General features: G+C 44.7%; 1 protein-coding gene across 2 annotated transcripts in view; it reads right to left on the bottom strand.

Moving 5' to 3' along the window:
* Nucleotides 1-18,653, bottom strand: part of LGR6 (leucine rich repeat containing G protein-coupled receptor 6) — a 1,163,733-nt gene that overhangs the window by 832,454 nt on the left and 312,626 nt on the right. The gene's annotated exons all lie outside the window — the stretch shown is intronic.

Consider the following 18,653-nt stretch of genomic DNA (forward strand, 5'->3'; position numbering starts at 1 on the left):
TGGAAGTCATCAGAGTCCAGGGCACAGTGTTGGTCATCATTGGTCAGACTGTGACCAGCAAGTCCATGTGGCAGAGAATGTCATTGGATGAGGTGCTGCTGTTGCGCCAGAGGGCCAGGTGCCAGGCCAGGTGACCTGGGAGATGTGGATGGTCCGCTGACTCTCACGGTCTTTTCCGTGGACGACCCACCTTCCTCCGGGTACCCTCAGATGCAGGCCTTGACGATGCTTGGGACGCTCCGTCAGACGAATCCTCCTCCTCCTCCTCCCTCCCTGTGTCTGGTGCTGGTCTACGCCTGGTGGCACAGGGAGGGTTGCCCATGCTTTGGGCGATCTGACGAAGTGATTGGCTCATGTCCCTGTGCACCGCCAGGAGCTCAGCCAGTCTTGCCTCCATCCGTCCTTGGTGTTGTTGATGACTGGCATGATGCACTACCTGCAGGTTCTTTATCTCATCGAAGGTCCCCTGCATCTCTGAGAGTCTCGACACGACCTGGTTGATGCCTCTGGTGTCACGCCGGTATGAGTCCAGAATGTTGCGTATGTGTGACATACCGGTGTCCTGAGCTGGCTGGTCAGGTTCGCGCCTCCGCCTGCCTCCACTCCCACCACCCCTGCCCACTTGTGCCTGGCCTGCCCTTGTGGGCACATCGGGTCTACAGGACCCCTGAGGGATGGCATTTGCAGGGTTGCCTGCCTCCTCCTGGGTGCCCGGAGAACCTTGTCCCTCCTGGTCAGACTGGCTCTGTTGTTCAGTGCGAGCAGGGCTCCTGGGTGTGTCCTGGGATGTGGCAGGAATGGGGGGGGTGGTTGGCACAGATGTACCTGACGCAGGTGCTGCAGGGGCTTGGGCACCAGAGGGTCCAGGTTGGTCGGGGTCATCCACGGAGTGGTGAGAGTCATCGCTGCCGGTGGGATCATCTTCACGCGGAGCCTGGGACTGTGATTCTCCCCCCCCCAGTGTTGGGGGGAGATCGACGACGTTGCCCTGTGTGTGAGAGAGAGACAATGTTAATGGTGTTTCATGCGACATCTATGTTTCATACATATTCAAGTTGACATAGTTACTCCAGGTAGTTGGTTGTGCCTAGCATTCCTCTCAATGTCCACTTGGGGATGGGTATGTTGCAGGGGACAGATTGGGATGTTCTCCTGAGTGTTTGACCTGTAGATTGTTGGCTCTGATACTTATTTGGCTATGGATTGGTCTTGTTGTGTCACATGTCCATTGTGGGAGTGTGTAAATCTGTTGCCTGCCCCGGGGGTGTGTGCTTGTGTTAGGGGGGGGGGGTTGTGACCGGGCCTGCTGTTGTGTGTAGTGTGAGTTGTCATTGGGTCTCCCAGGTGATGTGTCTGTCCCCTCATGGTGCATGCTGGCATGACAGTGAGTGTGAGTTCCTGTGCTAGATACCTGTGCTTGTGGAGTTGGTGTTTGAGTGTACAGTGGTCCCAGGAGGGCCTTGTGCTGCATACAGCAGGGCCAAGTGTCAGCTACCTTGTCAGTACTTTGCCAGTCCCTGTGCATTGTGCATGGGTATGTACCTATGCCATATGGGCTGAGGGCATTGGTGTCTGCGTCTCATTTTCACAATGCGTTGTGTGGGACCCACCCTCCCAGCCTCCCGGACATCCAGTCTTGTGTTTGTGGTTGTTGTAGCCTTGGACATGGCCTTGCCTTGATTTGTGAAGGGTGCATTGAGACGTTAGTGGCATGAGCGTGGTTTTTGAGTGTGGTTGTGTGCGGTGAGTGCTTGGGGGAAGTTGCGTGCATTTGGTGTATATGTGGTGTGGACCCCATTGCCCCCATGTTACGTAAGTTGTTTGTGTACTCACCAGGCTCTGCGACTCCTTCGACTCTGTGTACTCCCACCGGCGGTAGCAGGGCCATCACCTTCTCCTCCCAGGGATGGTAGTGTACGGGTCTGCGGGGCGGCCCACCTCCAGTGATGTTACTCTGGGCATATTCTTCGTTCATTTTCCTCTTGACTGCCCTGCGCAGATCGTACCACTTGGCTTGGCATTCATGCCTGGTCCTTCGGATGGGCGCAACAGCATTCACCTTATCGACAATCCTCTGCCACATGGCAGATTTTTCAGCTATGCTGGTCTGTCTGACCAATGTTCCAAACAGCTGTGGCTCGATTCTGATGACTTCGTTGACAAGGAGGTCCAGCTCCGCCGTTGTGAACTTTGGATTCTTGTCTGTGGGCATGGTGTGGGGTGTGGGTGTGGGTGTGGATGGTTGTGGGTGTGTGGGTGTGAATGTGACGGTGTGTGTGTGAATGTGAAGAGGGGGATGTTTGTGAAGGAGGTTGTGTGAAGGTGTGTGAGTGAAGGTGTAGTGAAGGTATGAGTAATGTAGAGTTGTTTCTCCGTGGGGTCTGGCAGCAGTGGGTCTGTTGCAAAGGCTCATGGGTTGTGTGTGTGGGCCCTTTTTATTGGTCCATTTTTGGGTGTGGCTGTGTTTAAATTTTGGTGGGTGTGTTATAAGAGGTGGTTGTGATTTAGGGCCTCTGTTTGCCTGTTTGGATGTGCCAGGTCAGTCATTGAGATGTATTTTGTCATGTAGACGTGTTTTGTGGTGTTGTGCGAGTCAAATTGACCCTCCTTGTGCTGTTTTACAGTGTCCTGGTTCTGTAAGAGCCTTTTTCGCGTAGGTAGGATCCGTACATACGCGATGCTGGGTGAGGGTGCTGGGGTACGGTGTTGGAGTGCGGCGCGTACACGCGGTGGGGGTACGGTGCGTACACGTGCGGCCCTGGGGTACGGCGCGTACATGCGGAGGTACGGTGTGTACATGGGGGGGGTAAGGCACGTACATGCGGTGGGGGTACGGTGCGTACACGTGCGGGCCTGGGGTATGGCGCGTACATGCGGAGGTATGGTGCGTACATGCGGGAGGGGGGGGTAAGGCACGTACATGGGGGGGTACGGCGTGTACAGGTGCGGGCCTGGGGTACGGTGCGTACATGCGGAGGTACGGCGCGTACATGCGGGGGTACGGCGCGTACATGGGGGTAAGGCGCGTACATGGGGGGTATGGCGCGTACAGGTGCGGTGCTGGGGTACAGTGCGGACAGGGGGGTAAGGCGCGTACATGGGGGGGTGAGGCGCGTACAGGTGCGGGCCTGGGGTATGGCACGTACATGCGGAGGTACGGCGCGTACATGCGGGGTACGGCGCATACATGGGGGGGTACAGCGCGTACAGGTGCGGGGCTGGGGTACAGTGCGGACAGGGGGGGTAAGGCACGTACATGGGGGTACAGCGTGTACGTGGGGGGTACAGCGCGTACAGTTGCGGGGCTGAGGTACAGTGCGGACAGGGTGGTGTATGGTGCTGTCATATTTGGGGGTGGGGGGGCTGTATGGCTCGTACACGGGCATAAGTTTACCCATGTACATGTGTGCTACTGCGTTGGCTCCGTACGGGCCATTTTACGTGCGATTGTGTATTCGGACGGATGGTCGGGATCGTACTTGCGCGTTCGGACTTGTGTTTTACGATTTGCACGTAAAAATGTCCGGCTCACTCTCGTACACTTTTCCCGACGATATTCGGACGTAAAAACTTTCCGACGCACTCTCGTACACTTTGCCCGACGCTATTCGTAGTTATTTTTCACGTACGAATCGTACTTGCCCGTTTGTACGGTACTTGTACGACTCGTACGTAAAAAAATACGGATACGGGTCGTACGCAAATTATTTTTAACGGATCGGAATCGGCACCTTAATAGTAAAATAAATGTAGAAATATATATAATTTTACAACTTCATTTATTCACAGAACATAAATTAAATATGTATAAATACTGATAAGATGGCCAAAAAATAAAAATGGATAAATACATATGGAAATGTTAAACAAAAATACCATAACACCAGGAGCCTTACTCATAATGTACAGCAGGGGGTACTTCATCTCATATATCATTGTATTCATTGAGGAACCTTACGTTTCCAAATCACTAAAGGAGGACCTTATAACGTCCATTATCAAGAAACTTAATTTGTCCACATCTGATGCTTACAACTATTGGCCTATTACCAGATCTCTGGCCATACTCCTGGAAAATGTAGTGGTTCAACAATTAAAATGTTTTTCTTTGTGAACACTATTATCTTCCATTTAGTCAGGTTTTAGACTGCTTCACAGTATTGAAACAGTACTCCTAGGGTTCTGGGACAAGCCATTGAGTTTCACTGACTACGGGGCTGCTTCCATTCTGATCATGTTAGACCTTTCTGTGGCGATTGACAGAGAGGAGCAGGGCATTCCTTGGAGCACTTATACACTATGGTGAGAAACTCTTCAGAACTAATAAGTGGTGTAGTTCATTTTTTAATCAAAACTTCAACATTACAAATTGGGGCCATTCTTATTTGACCTGAGTTCAGAGTATAGTACTACTAAGGATTCAGCACTCTGTATCATTATTTGATATACGTATTTAACAGTGGTGGTGGTTTCCAATGTGTAGCTATAGTTAGGTCAGAGTTTCCATAGGAAGAGGATTTTTGTTTTGCCAAGGTTTTTGTTGAAGGTGATGAATCTGCACAAAACTTTCTAAAAAACTCAGTCTATTCACCCTGAACTTTCATGGAAAATTCCATCAAGTGTGGGCCCAGAAACTGGAGAATGGGGGAGTTCAAAAGTGTGATTTCTCATGTTAATTCCCTTAGGAAACTTTGCTCTCCAATATAGAACCAATGGCTGATCTGAGAAAATGGACGTTCTTTAGAGTAATTTGCAACCACATGGACAACTGGTTGTGATAGGTATTACAGGACTCTGGGACATGGTCTCTATTGAAACGTATTGTAGTGAATCCCAAGTTTGAGGATCAAAAAATGAGTATGTATTAAGGGTTATAAAAGAAAATCAGTTTTGGGTGTTGGTATACTCATTACCCTGTAAAAAATGCTAACCGTCTGCTGGGAATTAATGAAGCATATTTGAGAGAAAGCGGTTTTTCTTATGATTTTTTATATAGGTAATTGAACGAGGTACTGAAACTAAAATGAGAACACATTTTTAACAAGTTCGTACTATTCACCTCAGCCATATCAGAACAATGCCTGATATTCTGAGAGTAACATACTTCCAACATAAGCAGCCTGTCAATTGATTCCCCTGTGTTCTACTGTAGCTTCACCTCCATAGTCTAATGAACACCTATACCGCTAACATTCAGCATTTATGACTAAAGTGTGGGATACCTGTACACCACATTGGTGGAATCAAAGCTGTAAGACTTAAAGCATTTCCTTTAGAAATTAATGAAATTAGGGGGTTCATTTTGTCATAGAAATTATGGTTGGTGCTCTAGAAAAGCTAAAATGATGATACCTTTTCTATGAGTTCTCAAATATCTTTATCCATTTCGGTAAAACATTCTGAAATGCAAAGTAAAACACCAGCAGTAGTCTTTCAGTTAACTCCCAAGCAATCATCTTCTGCATCACCACAGAGTTCTAATAAACAACTAGAGAGCTAAAATTCTTTATTCAAGACAAAAGTGAAGCCCTCCCCACTGCCATTTTGTTGGAATAGGAGCTGTTGAGTTTAAAACCTTTCCTGAAGAGCAGGCTAAATAAATGGCCATTGGGATTTTAATGCAGGCATGAAACCAGTGAGTTAAAAATTTAAGCAGTGGTATGGGTTTTTTGTAATTACAGGGACTAAAAGTAGTTAAAGAGAGAGATGTTTGCATAAGTACAGCATCCCCTTTCCACGTCTGTTTGTTCAGCCTCCCCTGCCCATCTTCTCTTTCGTTTAACGGCTGCCTACTTTTAAAATAGTAACATTTTGGTATTTTTATAAACATATTCACTGAAAAAAAAGTAACAATTAAAGTGATGTTATAGTTAGGTGTTGGAATAAGACACAAACTAATGTTACAAAACCCAAAAACCACTGACATGTGCCACTTATAGTTTATTGAACTAACAATAACTTGTGCCCCCATCATGCATTGCTTATGACCTCTGGAGTATTTCTGTGGTTTGGGGGTTTTTAACGTTAGCTTGTGCTTTATTCTAACGTCTAACTATATTGTCAATTTAACCACTGTAAAATATATACTGAATGAAAAACCACAAATGTTAAATGGGCCTTATTTGAAAATACCAGTTAAAACATGCCATTTTAAATTTATAAAACCACTAAAATTCACCAGTTATAGTTATCTCAAGTAACTATATCTCATGTACTTATGTAACTGTAACTCATGCTCCCACCGTGCACATTGTTGTAATCAATTATGCAATTTCAGATGTTGCTGTGATATTATCAAAGATGTCGTAAAAAATGTCATGAGTGATGTAAAAAGTGAGGTAATTAGCAGTCCACATCTCTTAAATAAGTTAGGGGCTGCAAGGGGATCTCAGGGCCCCCAGCAGACCCTGTCAGCTCCCATTGTGAGTGCTGGCAAAAAATATGCTCACAATTAGTCGTTCCTCTTCCACGTCCTTGATCGTATTGACTTTGGACCCTGATTCAGACATTATGGTAAAACCTTGTACAGCGAGCCATGGGCCCAAGTCTGCGTGAATGGTGCATTGTCATTCCCATTTCTAATCAGTATGGGCACAAGGTAGGAGTGCTGCTGTCACCCCTGTTATTTGAATTAGTGATCGAGCCCTTGGCTGAATGGCTGTGAATAGATGCCTAAATACCAGGGTTTGGTTGGTCCACCAAACATGAAGACTGAATTTCCTTGTACGCGGATGACATGCTTCTCTACATACAGGACTTGGATAGGACTATCCCGCTTATTATGGAAATATTAAAGATCTACGGAGAGGCTTCAGGTATGAAGGTTAACTGGAGGAAAACCATCTTTGTGCATTTGAAAGGAGAATGTGTCAAGGATCTTGAGATAGCTGATATGAAACAGGCGGGAGACCATTTCCGATATTTAGAATGGAAATTACGTATTCTCCTGCAAGAGGGTGGGAGCTAAATATAGTCCCCTTGTTTTCATTGTGGAGGGTGCACCAGAGAAGAAGTCAAGATCACTAGAACGAGTCCATAAAGTTTCTTTTATTCTTCACAATAATCAGACTTGGGCATCAGCCAACGCGTTTCGTTCCATTCACTAGAACTTCGTCAGGGCTATTATTAACGGAAAAATGGTCCAAAAATCTCCAAATGAAGACGAGCAATGTTCAAAATCTATGAAAAAAGAAGAAAAAGGCCCACGATCCTGGGTCATGTCAGTCACATCCAGCCATAATACTCTGGAATTCTTCTTCAGTCATTCGGCAAGTACGTCCATGCACGATGTAAAACTTTTAGTTCTTGACTTCTTCTCTGGCGCACCCTCCACAACGAAAACATTTCTACTCTGGATGCCAGTGGAGCCTAAGTGCGGCAGTTTCCGGAGGTGTATTGCACAGAACTTTTAATTGAATTGAATAGGGATTGATGTGCGGAACCCATGGTCAGGTGCTCTTGGGTGTTTTTGTATAAATATAGTCCCCTTGCTTAAGAGACTGATATCTGACATTAAGTCATGGACTTCCTTGATGTTATCCAAGATGAGGAGAAGTGTTTTGCTTAAAATGATAGCGCTCCCGGACTTTCTATATGTTTTTCAAAATTACACCAACATACTTCCACCCATTTTCTACAGAACCCTCCAATGACAAATAATAGTGTTTCTGTGGTACCGCAAAGTTCATCAGGTGGCGTTTTCCAAATGCAGCCAGGGGATGTTCGGCACAAGCGTAAACTGGGCAGACATGAGACTGTATTACTGGGCCACACATCTTATCATTTTTAATGCTTGAATGTATGGATTGCTGGAAGATCCAGCTTACAGGCTTGAACTGGATGCTTTACAAATGCTTTACAGAAATAGGATATATTGTCTATGCTATATAGTGAGGCAACTCCCTTCAGACTGATATGGTCACTAAACTGCTGCTTTTGTGCTGGTATGAGGCTTTGAAGCAGGGTTCCACGGTTGGCACTTGATTGACATTTCGAATTTCGAATTTGGGGATGTCTGGTCTCAGGTTTCTATGAAGCCATACATAGAATTGTCAAGTGAGTTTCAACTGCATAATTCACTGTTTTTTCAATATTTACTGGTGTGTCATGCCCTGGAACACTACAGAGCCATGTTACAAAACACTAAAGACTATAACCTGCTCAGGGTGAACCTGGTTGTGGAGCCACTGGGCCCCAAGGGAGTGTTGTAACTTTATTACATACTGCTACTAGCTATGTTGTGGCAAAAGTGGGAAGCAGGCATGGGTCTGCAGGAGGACGCAGACTGGACGGAGGCAAATATGGCAGCCCAAAAAGTTGCAATTTCCTTCTGTCTTCAACTGCTGCAGTTTAAATACTTCCACAGGTTTTACTACTGCTCTAAATGGATGTGGAAATGGGTAAACTTCTAAAAACTTGGCGTGCCAGGTATGCTGATCTGATGGGTTCCTTTTATAACATCATATGGGCCTGCCCAAAAGTAACTATATAGTGAAAGCAAGTGATACGAATCCTAGGTGAATTGACAAGGAGAAAGGTCCTGATGGACCCAAGACCATTAATACTGGGAATCCTTGATGGATGGAGTGGTATGCAATGCATAACATTATTTGATGGAACGGATACAATGTTTTCCAAAAGAGACATTGCAAAGTACTGGCATGTCCCAGGCACACTCCAGTAAGTGGAATGGTTTAGGCGGATGAATAATTGCTCAGTCACAGAAGAAATTATCTACGAAGTGCATGGATGCCTTAAAAAACAGATGTGAAGATTTGGGGAAAGAGTGGGATTGTGCACAAAAGAATGACATTTAATGGTGCTTCATATTTGTTTATCTGCCAAAGAGTATGACTGTATTGATGGTCTTTATTCGGAAATGATAATGTATGCTACTTTCTGTCCCATGGTATTATAGAGGAATGCTACTTTAATCAAGTGAAATGGTTTATGTTGTCTGTATTGTGAAATCAATAAAAAGACTATTTAAAAAAGAAAGTATGTTCCCACACTGTGGGAACAGATCTTCACTCTGTTCCCGGAGCAAACATTCTTCCCTACCCATGTTTGCAGACAGGGGTAAAAAGCAAATGCTTGCTCTAGCTCGGTGCCAAAGGTGGGAGACAACCAAAGAACCCCAGGGGATCTTGTCCCCGGAGTTTCTCAAAGGCTCAGGGAATAGGGCCCGCATGTCCCCACCCCTCAATTTAAAAATAGGCCGAGGAGATGGGGTTCTCCTGAGGCTTGGGGAGGGGGAACCTCACCCCCCCATAAATTATGTATTGGCTCTAAGGGGTGGGCTCTCCAGGGCCTCCCAAAGGCTCATGGAGGAGGGGGCACTGGACCAACCTGGGTTTTTGTTTTATTAAAAAATAGGCAGGAGCCAGCCCTTAAAAAATATATATTTTACAATAGATCCTCCACAAACTCGCAGTGAAACGTAAAACAAAATTATGTTTTGGCAGGCCTAGGGGGGCAGGGTATCCTACCCTGCCCCCTGTATGTCCTAAAATGGCTCCCTCCACATCTTAGTTGATGTGCTGGCAGACAATCAGATTTTATCTTTCAATATGTGTGTTACATGAAGCTTTTACAATGTGATAGATACATAAAACTTACAACATCATTTCTCAAAAACTACTGGACAGATTTACACCAAATCACAAAAAGCACACTTTCTGGACCAAGATTTTGCTTTCGATCAAATTTGGTGCAATGCGTTCAGCCGTTTTGCCTGCAGCTGTGTCTAATCTTCCTGTAGAAAATTGCTTGTGGAAACGCATTTTGGCAGCCCGCCCTTTTTCTTGGCCCCACTTGACAAATCACCCCAAAACGTTCAAGTAAGGAGCTGAGATGAATGAATCTATCTTTTGGAAGGTTTTGTGAAGATTTGTCAAAAGGCGCCAAAGTTATAAGCAAACCGAAAAATCAATTTCCTATGTAAACGTGGTCCTAACCATATAACATAAACATTATATATATATATATATCAATCCAAACAAAGGTAAGCCCCCTTGTGAGAAAGCAGCAGGTACGTGGTAATAGGTGATTCTTTATTCAAAAAAGCTTGCAGGCAGACAGGAAACATAAGACGCGTTTCTGGAACGAAGTTCCCTTCCTCAGTGGCGTGACTCACCGCAAACATCGAACTCAAGTCCTGCACCCATTATTTAAAGGCACCTGCCCCAGAGGGCGTGGCCAACACTCTGGCCTTGTGATCCTCGTAGTGTCAGGATGTATCCTCATGTGAGTTTAGTCCGATGTGCAGACATCATTAAAAACTCTTCCCCCAGTGGGTTGATGAACAGCTAGCTTCACTGTCTGCTGCTTTTCACCAGCCTCATTGTCACAACTACAAATTGTCATATGTGAACAGTTGCACCTTCGATGTGCTGGGAAGGATAACTCCGGCACACTTGTGATTATGTCACTGCTGTTTTATTTCAATGCAGAGCGAAAAAACATCTACGCGTTTCGGCTGCCAGACGCAGCCTTGTTCACGATGGTGAGTATTTTACTTTTTTTGATTTTATGTGCTTGACAAACATCAACATAGAAAGTTGACTACTTAGTACTATTGCATGAGTCTCCAATACACATAATGGACGCCATCTTAACATGTTTTCTAATGAGTGATATCACTTAAAACTAAAAGTCTATGCCACTATAAAAGCCTTATAAAACTTTTAACATTCTCATGCTTTCAAATACAGTATTTAATCTGTATCTACATTCTTTTAGTTTTGAATTCGAGATATATATTATGTGGCACTCTAAGCCTAGAAGGCCATTGTTTTGACTTATACTAGCTGCTCACTTGTGTCTGGACAAAGCCATACCTCTCTGATGAGCTCTAATCAGAGCGAAACACATGTATCAGGGGCTGCTTTTATTCATTTCAGGTTGGCTTAGATGGTAGTTTGCCACTCCAAACTGTAATACTGTTCCTGGAATGGTAAAACGCTTTTGTCATTTTTCAGCTTGGAGTTGATGGATTTGCTAATCTTATGCCTGAGGACTTTCCTGTGAAAATGCAAAAGACTTTGTCACTTTCAAGCTCCACGTGGTTGGCGCTCTGCTAATCCTATGCTTGAAAACTCTGCTAGAAAAACAGACATTTGAGATGAAGATCTGGAGTGTTGGTAATGTTGCAGCAAGGAGCTGTTCTCCATCTAAAACTTGGGAATTACCGAGGGTACCCTGCTCTTTTTTTGCATAATTTGTGTGCCACTCTAAGCCTGAAAGTGAGTTGTGACCAGTGCTCGCGTGATCTGGCTAAAGGTCTTCCAGTGTCTATCAAGTTGTAAGGAAATCACTCACATATTTATATTAAATTCTGCACAGACCCTAAACCCATTGAAAATCTCTAGTCTTTGCTGGGTTCTATGCAGACTTGGATGAAAGATAATTATTTACAATTCAATCAATTCAAAACAGAACTGATTGTCTTCGAATTGAAGGACAGGGCCGCAATTTCCACATTTCTGTTATAATTCGTCTACACCTTCTGCCTGTAGGCAAGTTGAAAAACATTTTGATTTTGTAGTTAATGCTGATACCACACTCAAACCACAAGTTAACACTAGTGTAAGGAAATGCTGCTTCAAATTAAGAAATCAAAACCTCTTCTGCCAAGAAGACATGCTTTGTAATGGATACAATAGTGAACGTGCGTCTCAATTTGTGCAATTTTCTTATACTGGTGTGCCAATAAATGTAATGATGAAATTCCATGAACTGAATGCCTTGATATATGCGATCTTTGTGCTCCGCAGGCAGGATCATATTTCACAGGCATGAAAAACAGTATATTGGTTAATAGTTTCTGACAACATAACATTCAAGATGGTCTGAGAACATAACATTCAAGATGGCCTGTCTAGATTATAAATGCATTCATGGGTTAGCCCCTCAGTACCTGTGCATTAAAGTTAAACATCAGATACACCGACGCAGCCAAAGCAACTTTCTGCTACAAGTCGATGCGTTTAATCGATTTACTAAAGGGCTTCTTTCCGCCCCTGTCCAGGCTCCGACATTATGGAATTCCCTTCCATTTAACCTCAGGCACTCTTCCTCATTAGTAACCTTTAGGCAAAAACCTAAAGTTCTATTTATTTGGTATGGCAGTATTAAGACTAGCACCAAGAGATCCTTTGGAGTGGTGAGTGCTTTACAAATGTTGCCATTTAGTCACTGATGGGCTAAGCAAGGGGGTAAATGGAAAGAGGGCTATGAGAACATTATAAAGGGGTCATCATTTCAAAAATCACCAATGAAGTAAAACGAACCTATAACCCCAATAAGGAGATTGAAAGAAAAACAATCCAACAACCCTAAAGAAAAATCATTAAAAAAAAATATGACAAATTAATCAGTATAAGTGATGATTTTTTATACCACGATTTCAACGGCAAACCATTTCCCATTATATTGAAGTTCCAAAAACAATGCTCTGATTTTTACTTTTGGTTGCTGCAGCATTTGTTAATCGGATCACTCATCTCATTGGCTGGTCATAAGCGGTATGGTGATTGGGAGAAAGCTAATCCTATGAAATGTAAAGTCTGTGTTAGACCTAAATATCGACTCTTGGCATAATGAATTGATCATACACCATACAGGCATGGGTAAAAAATTATTCTGTTAGTAGAACAAGTGGAATAATACACAGAGGTCCATTCCACCTACAAATTGAATGTGACTTTCCTGCTTTTTCATTTTACACTATAATACATAGCCAGTTTACCTGAGTTGAAATGCTGTAGCCCCCTGCACACAAGATCAAAATACTGAAACATGTAAACCATATGAACTTATCACAGAGTGTCCTGCGATTGGTTTGCATGTTCTGCCATCAAATTGGTATCACATTCTGCATGGGAAATAGGAACACAAACGCACACCCTCTCATTCAGCGAATTTGATATGTTGGAGGGTATGGGTACATTGTGAACACCTTTTTGGAAAGACTCATGTTCAGAGGGACACTGAGCAACATTTACAAAACGTACAGGTGAATAAGCTCCATTTAGTCGACCATAGACAGCATTCTTTTCAAAGAGGAGAATGTCCCCATCCATCTCTTGTGTCTTGTATATATTTACATGAAGTCTAGTTCTTTTGTTGAATTTTGCTGGAATACCACCCAATTATATCTTCTGCCAATAAAATATAATGATAAATAAGAGAGTGAGAAATACATTTTAGGGTGTATAAAGTACTGCAGTAATAAATCTCCTAAAATACGTACTCCCAAAGTTTTGATGCCACTCAAAATCTACCTAAAAAAGCCATTGGTGCCGATTCGAATCCTGGAAAAATTTTCCCCGTACGACTCGTATCCGGTCTTTTTACCGTACGAATCGTACAAGTGCCGTACAAACTGCCAAGTACTATTTGCATGGGAAAAACTCCATACGAATCGCATTGGGAATAATTCCCCACACATCCTCGGGTCAGAAAATGTGTCCGACACGTCCCCGGACGATTTACCGTACAAATGTGAAATGTGAAGTCCGACCGCGCAAGTACGATCCATCCCGTGCGTCCGATGTTACAACCGTATGGAAAAAACACCGTCCGCACCGAACTCCCATAGCAACCATGGAGACATGTGCCCACATACGCGCCGAACACCCCCCTAGCCCCCGTATGTACGCGCCGAACCACCCCCCCAGCCCCGTATGTACGCGCCGAACCCCCCGTGTATGTACACCCGTGTACGTACGAGTCTAACCCCCACCCGTGTACGTACGAGTCGAATCCCCACCTGTGTATGTACACCCGTGTACGTACGAGTCGAACCCCCACCCGTGTATGTACACCCGTGTATGTACGAGTCGAACCCCCACCCGTGTAGGTACGAGTCGAACCCCCACCCGTGTATGTACACCCGTGTACGTACGAGTCGAACCCCCGCCCATGTATGTACAGTGCGTACCCCAGGGGTACGCACCGTACATACATGGGTGGGGGTACGACTCGTACATACACGGGTGTACATACATGGGTGGGGGTACGACTCGTACGTACACGGGTGTACATACACGGGTGGGGGTTCGACTCGTACGTACACGGGTGTACCTACACGGGTGGGGGTTCGACTCGTACATACACGGGTGTACATACACGGGGGGTTTGGCGCGTACTCACGGGGGCGGGGGGGGGTACGGCGCATACCGGGCCCCCTAATCTGGTCGTTTCGCGGCATACTTCGCTTTTCCGGCACTTTTTGGGTGCCGTAAAAATATTGCTGTCCGGACTGCTGTCGGTTCGATTCGTACTTCCTGGGTCGTGAAACGCTGCCTGAAAGCGTCCCGACGTCACGTCGGAGCATTCCCGGATCACATTCGTATGTATATTTTCGTCGGTCGGTGTTTTGTGCGACTCGTACGGAAATGGTGTTTCCGTGCGAATCGTACTTCCATGTTTGTAATGTTTTTGTCCCGGGTACGACCGACGGTTCGTACCCGGTTTTCCCAGGTTTGGAATCGGCACCTTTGTTTGAACCTCAATCAAAGTGTTCCCCAGTTCGGAAATGATGACAGCCACATCATCGGCATATGCCAATAGTTTTGTGTCTCTACCAAGTAAGCTAAAAGGGGAGATGTTAGCTGAGGCTTCGAGGCAGGGTGGAAGATGGACACCCCTGTCTTGTGCCTCTTGTAATCACGAATGGCTCCGATACACCACCCATGATCTGAACCTGTGCTGTAGGTTTATAGTATAGAGCCTGTATCGCCTTAATGAAACCCGCGCCTAGATTGTTAGCTTCCATACATCTCCATAAATAACTCCAAGACACGCGGTCAAACGCCTTTTCGGCATCTAAAAAGGCTACTGCCATGGGTAATCTTAGTACGTCTCCCGCATCAAATAAAGATATGAGCCGCCTAATATGATCTTCAGTCCCCCTGCCCTGAATAAATCCATGCTGCCAATCTGAAACTAAATACTGCATAACCTTATTCAGACATGAAGCGAGGATCTTTGAGTATAGTTTAACATCACTATTTAATAATGTAATTGGACTATAGGACCCCATGTTCAGGGCATCCTTCCCTTTCTTTAAAACAATTATGATGTTTGCTGTCCCCCATGATGCCGGAGGAATAACCCCCCCGTTTAATTACTTTGAACAAAGCCAGAATCTCTTGAGCAATCTCGTTAAAGAAGGTTTTATAAAACTCCAATGGTATGGCATCAGTGCCGGTGGCTTTGGCCAACGGGAGATCATACAGTGCCTTCTGGACTTCTTCATGAGATATTTCATTGCCCAAAAAGAGGGCCTGCTCTTGTGATAGCTTCACCTTGGGTAAAAATTCTAGATCATACATAATCCCATTTTCGACAGGTGGGGCTGCTGCAGTGTATAATACCCCATAAAATTCTTTAAAGGCTTCCCTAATCCCACCGTCATCTGACAATATGTTCCCCCTGCATATTCTCAATTTGTTTAATATAGCCAGCTGAAATCTGTTGTCTGGACCTAACTGCCAACAGTCGACCTACTGCCTCGCTATATTCATAGCACTGCTGTTTTTTAACAAGATACTTGCCGGCCAGTTTGCCTATATAAAAATCATTTAGAGCAGCTTTAGTTAACATAATTGAATCTGAAATTGTAGATAGATCGCTGCCATTATCCACCCCAGAAATTAATTTAGTCTCTAAACCAGCTAATTTCTGATAGTAGCATTTAATTTGATTAGAGCATTTCTTTTGTTTATTAATGCTAAACCTCAGGGTCTCCCCTCTCACTGAAGCTTTAAACGCATCCCATACCATTCCTGGGGTTGCAATATCTTTATTGAATCTAAAAAGATTTGCATATCCACCCTCTCATATGGTTTGTATACTCTTGTATACTCTTGGTCAAGCAGAAGCGCCCTTTCAAACGTCCATTTTGTCCGTGGCCTTACTACCCCACCTAAAGAAAATTCAAATACTACAGGCTTATGGTCAGACATTACCCTGGGAAATATTTCTATTCTAGCTTCATCTAGAAGGGATGGTGACACCAAAAAATAATCCAGTCTGGCCAGTTTCTGATGGGGAGCTTAGTAGTAGGTAAACCCCGGATCAGTGCCCCTCAGATTAGGCCATGCATTAATAAGGCCTATATATTTTAATAAATCTTTTAGTGCTTTACATACTCGCGGCTTGCGGTTTGTACTTGCTGCCCTTGCCGTCCCCCTAGACCCGTTCAAATTTAGATCCCCACATACCAAATAGGGAGAGGGCCAAGAGGGGAGCTCCATAGATAAATGGGCCAAAATTGAAGATCATCTAAAACAGGGGCATATACTGAGCATAGAGTAAATAACCCAGTCCCATACTTAACTTCCATAATTATCCACCTTCCAAGCTTATCAACAATCTTTTTCTCACAGGTAATGCTTCCATCTTTACACAGCACTGTGACTCCCTTAGTCCTACAGTCCTGAGTAGTATGTGCAATCCGTTTAAACCCTAAAGTGTCAAGTAATTTAAAATCTTTGCAGGCTATATGCGTCTCTTGCATACAGACAAAATCCGCTGGTAAAAATTGAAGGTCTTCTTGTACCCTCCTTCTTTTGTTCCCGTCATTGAGGCCACAAATATTTATAGTAGCTATGCGAATGCTAGCCATTATTCTTTACAAACATCCCTACGAGAAGGCACAAAAACTTTATGAAGGCTTTTCGGACACCACAGCATATATTACTTATCAATTCTCCAAAAGAGCCCTGGATACAGATTCTGACAGTTTCAACATTCTTATAAATCAAGTAAGAAAAAAGCAAAAAAGGAATTACATAATAAAGCATAACTTCCTTCAACTGTAGTTTGTTCACATCTCTGACATCAAAAAAATCATCACTCACCCCCTGCCCCCCCACCTCTCCGATCCACTCCCTCCCCGAACCCCTTCCCCCCCTCTCCCTCCCTCCTCCCAGGGATCCCGCCCACCCCTCTCCCTCCACCCACTATACACGGCAAGAGGACCAGCGGTCCCTAGTGATGGGGAGCTAGGAGCCCCCCTGGGACTAACCCTCCCTTAGACAACAAGAAGAAAGAAAAAACAGTCATAATACATATAATGTAATCAGCTAAAGCCAAAAAAACAGCTAAGCTTAAGACCACACCAGCACAAACACAGTAAGTTCAGAGAAAATTACATCGTTCAGGGGAGATATATCATTCCCTATTTGGCCTCCTGAATTGAATGCAGGAATTCTTTTGCCTGAATCTCGGATACAAAGAATTTTATCTGCCCCTGATACTGAATTTTTTACTTAGCTGGATTGAGCAGGAACACTTTTGCCCCTTTTGCCTGAAACAGAGGCATCAGCAAGCGTAGCTGCCACCTTCGCTCAACCGTGGCCTGGCAAAAATCTGGCCTTACAAAAAATTCACACCCCTTACCGATTCTTTTCCTATTGGGCCTGGCCAAATCGAACACAGTCTCACGGGCTAAAAAATAATTGAATGAGATCAAGATTGTGCGTGGTTACTGTCCTGCCTAAAAGAAAAACGGTGAGCTCGCTGTATTTCAACCTTCCACTCTCAGTGTTTTAATTCAGGAAGCGCCTCTGTAAAAAGTTCTACGATGAACTGCCTGGTGTCCACACCTTCTGAACCCTCTGGTATACCAAGGAGTCAGAGATTGTTTCTTCTCATCCGGTTTTCCATATCAGAAAGTTTCCAGGCTATATCATTCTTCTGCCCTCTAATTGTTTCCGTAATGCCCTTTTGCGCCGCTAGATCATCTTCGAGCTTAGAAATTCTTTCCTCGGCCTCTCCGGTCCTAGCTGCTATATCTGAGCAGGCCTTAGCTACCCTTCTAATAGAATTTTGCAGCTTGCGGCAGGCCCCTTGAGTATGAGAACTTTCCGCCCTAGTCTCAGCCCGATGGACCATAATAATCTGGTAAATAGCATCCAATGTGACCTCTTTAGGGGGATTCTGGCTTGAACCCGTAATCGCAGCGGCGTCACTTTTTTCAACCTGCGAATCACTACCAACTTGGGCCGTGAAGGAATAATCCCATGCCAGAGCACCCACAGGGTCCTGCGACTTACTTTGTAAAGGTTCATTGGGGTTCCACTGATTTTTCATCTTCAGCACCGTTCCTAACCTGGAAAAGGACTTATCATCCATATTCCCCCCCTCATCAAGCCAACCTGCGGTATCTCTGTCTTCATCTATCCAGTCTTTACTCAAGCTTCCTTCTTCAGATGAGGATGGATCAGACATTGAATAAAACTTATCGCCCGCTTCATATTCTTTACCAAGTTCTAATACGCTTTCAGTTTGGTACGCCCCTTGTAGGATATCTGTATTAGCACCAGTATTGCTACAAAGATTAGTGTTGCCATTAATTTTCCCATCCCCCTGTCTGGCCATCGAGGGGACTGCAGTTCCCATAATGCACCTGCCAGGTGCTATGGCTTCCTCATTGGACTTGCTGGCTTCACTTTCCTTTCCTGGGGTTGCTGGCACACTAATAGTACCAAGATTTTTACTCATACACCCAGAAGCAGTCAACCGCTCTGTTCCATCATTCAAAAGCGTGTTCTTTAAGGCAGGTAAGAGGCTACTACCTGAGTTAGGATCAGCCATTGCGGTATCCGGACCCCCGGTCAAAGAGACAGAGACACACTCCTTTT

This window comes from Triturus cristatus, chromosome 1_1 (assembly GCF_964204655.1).
Source record: "Triturus cristatus chromosome 1_1, aTriCri1.1, whole genome shotgun sequence".
Taxonomy (NCBI): Eukaryota; Metazoa; Chordata; class Amphibia; order Caudata; family Salamandridae; genus Triturus; species Triturus cristatus.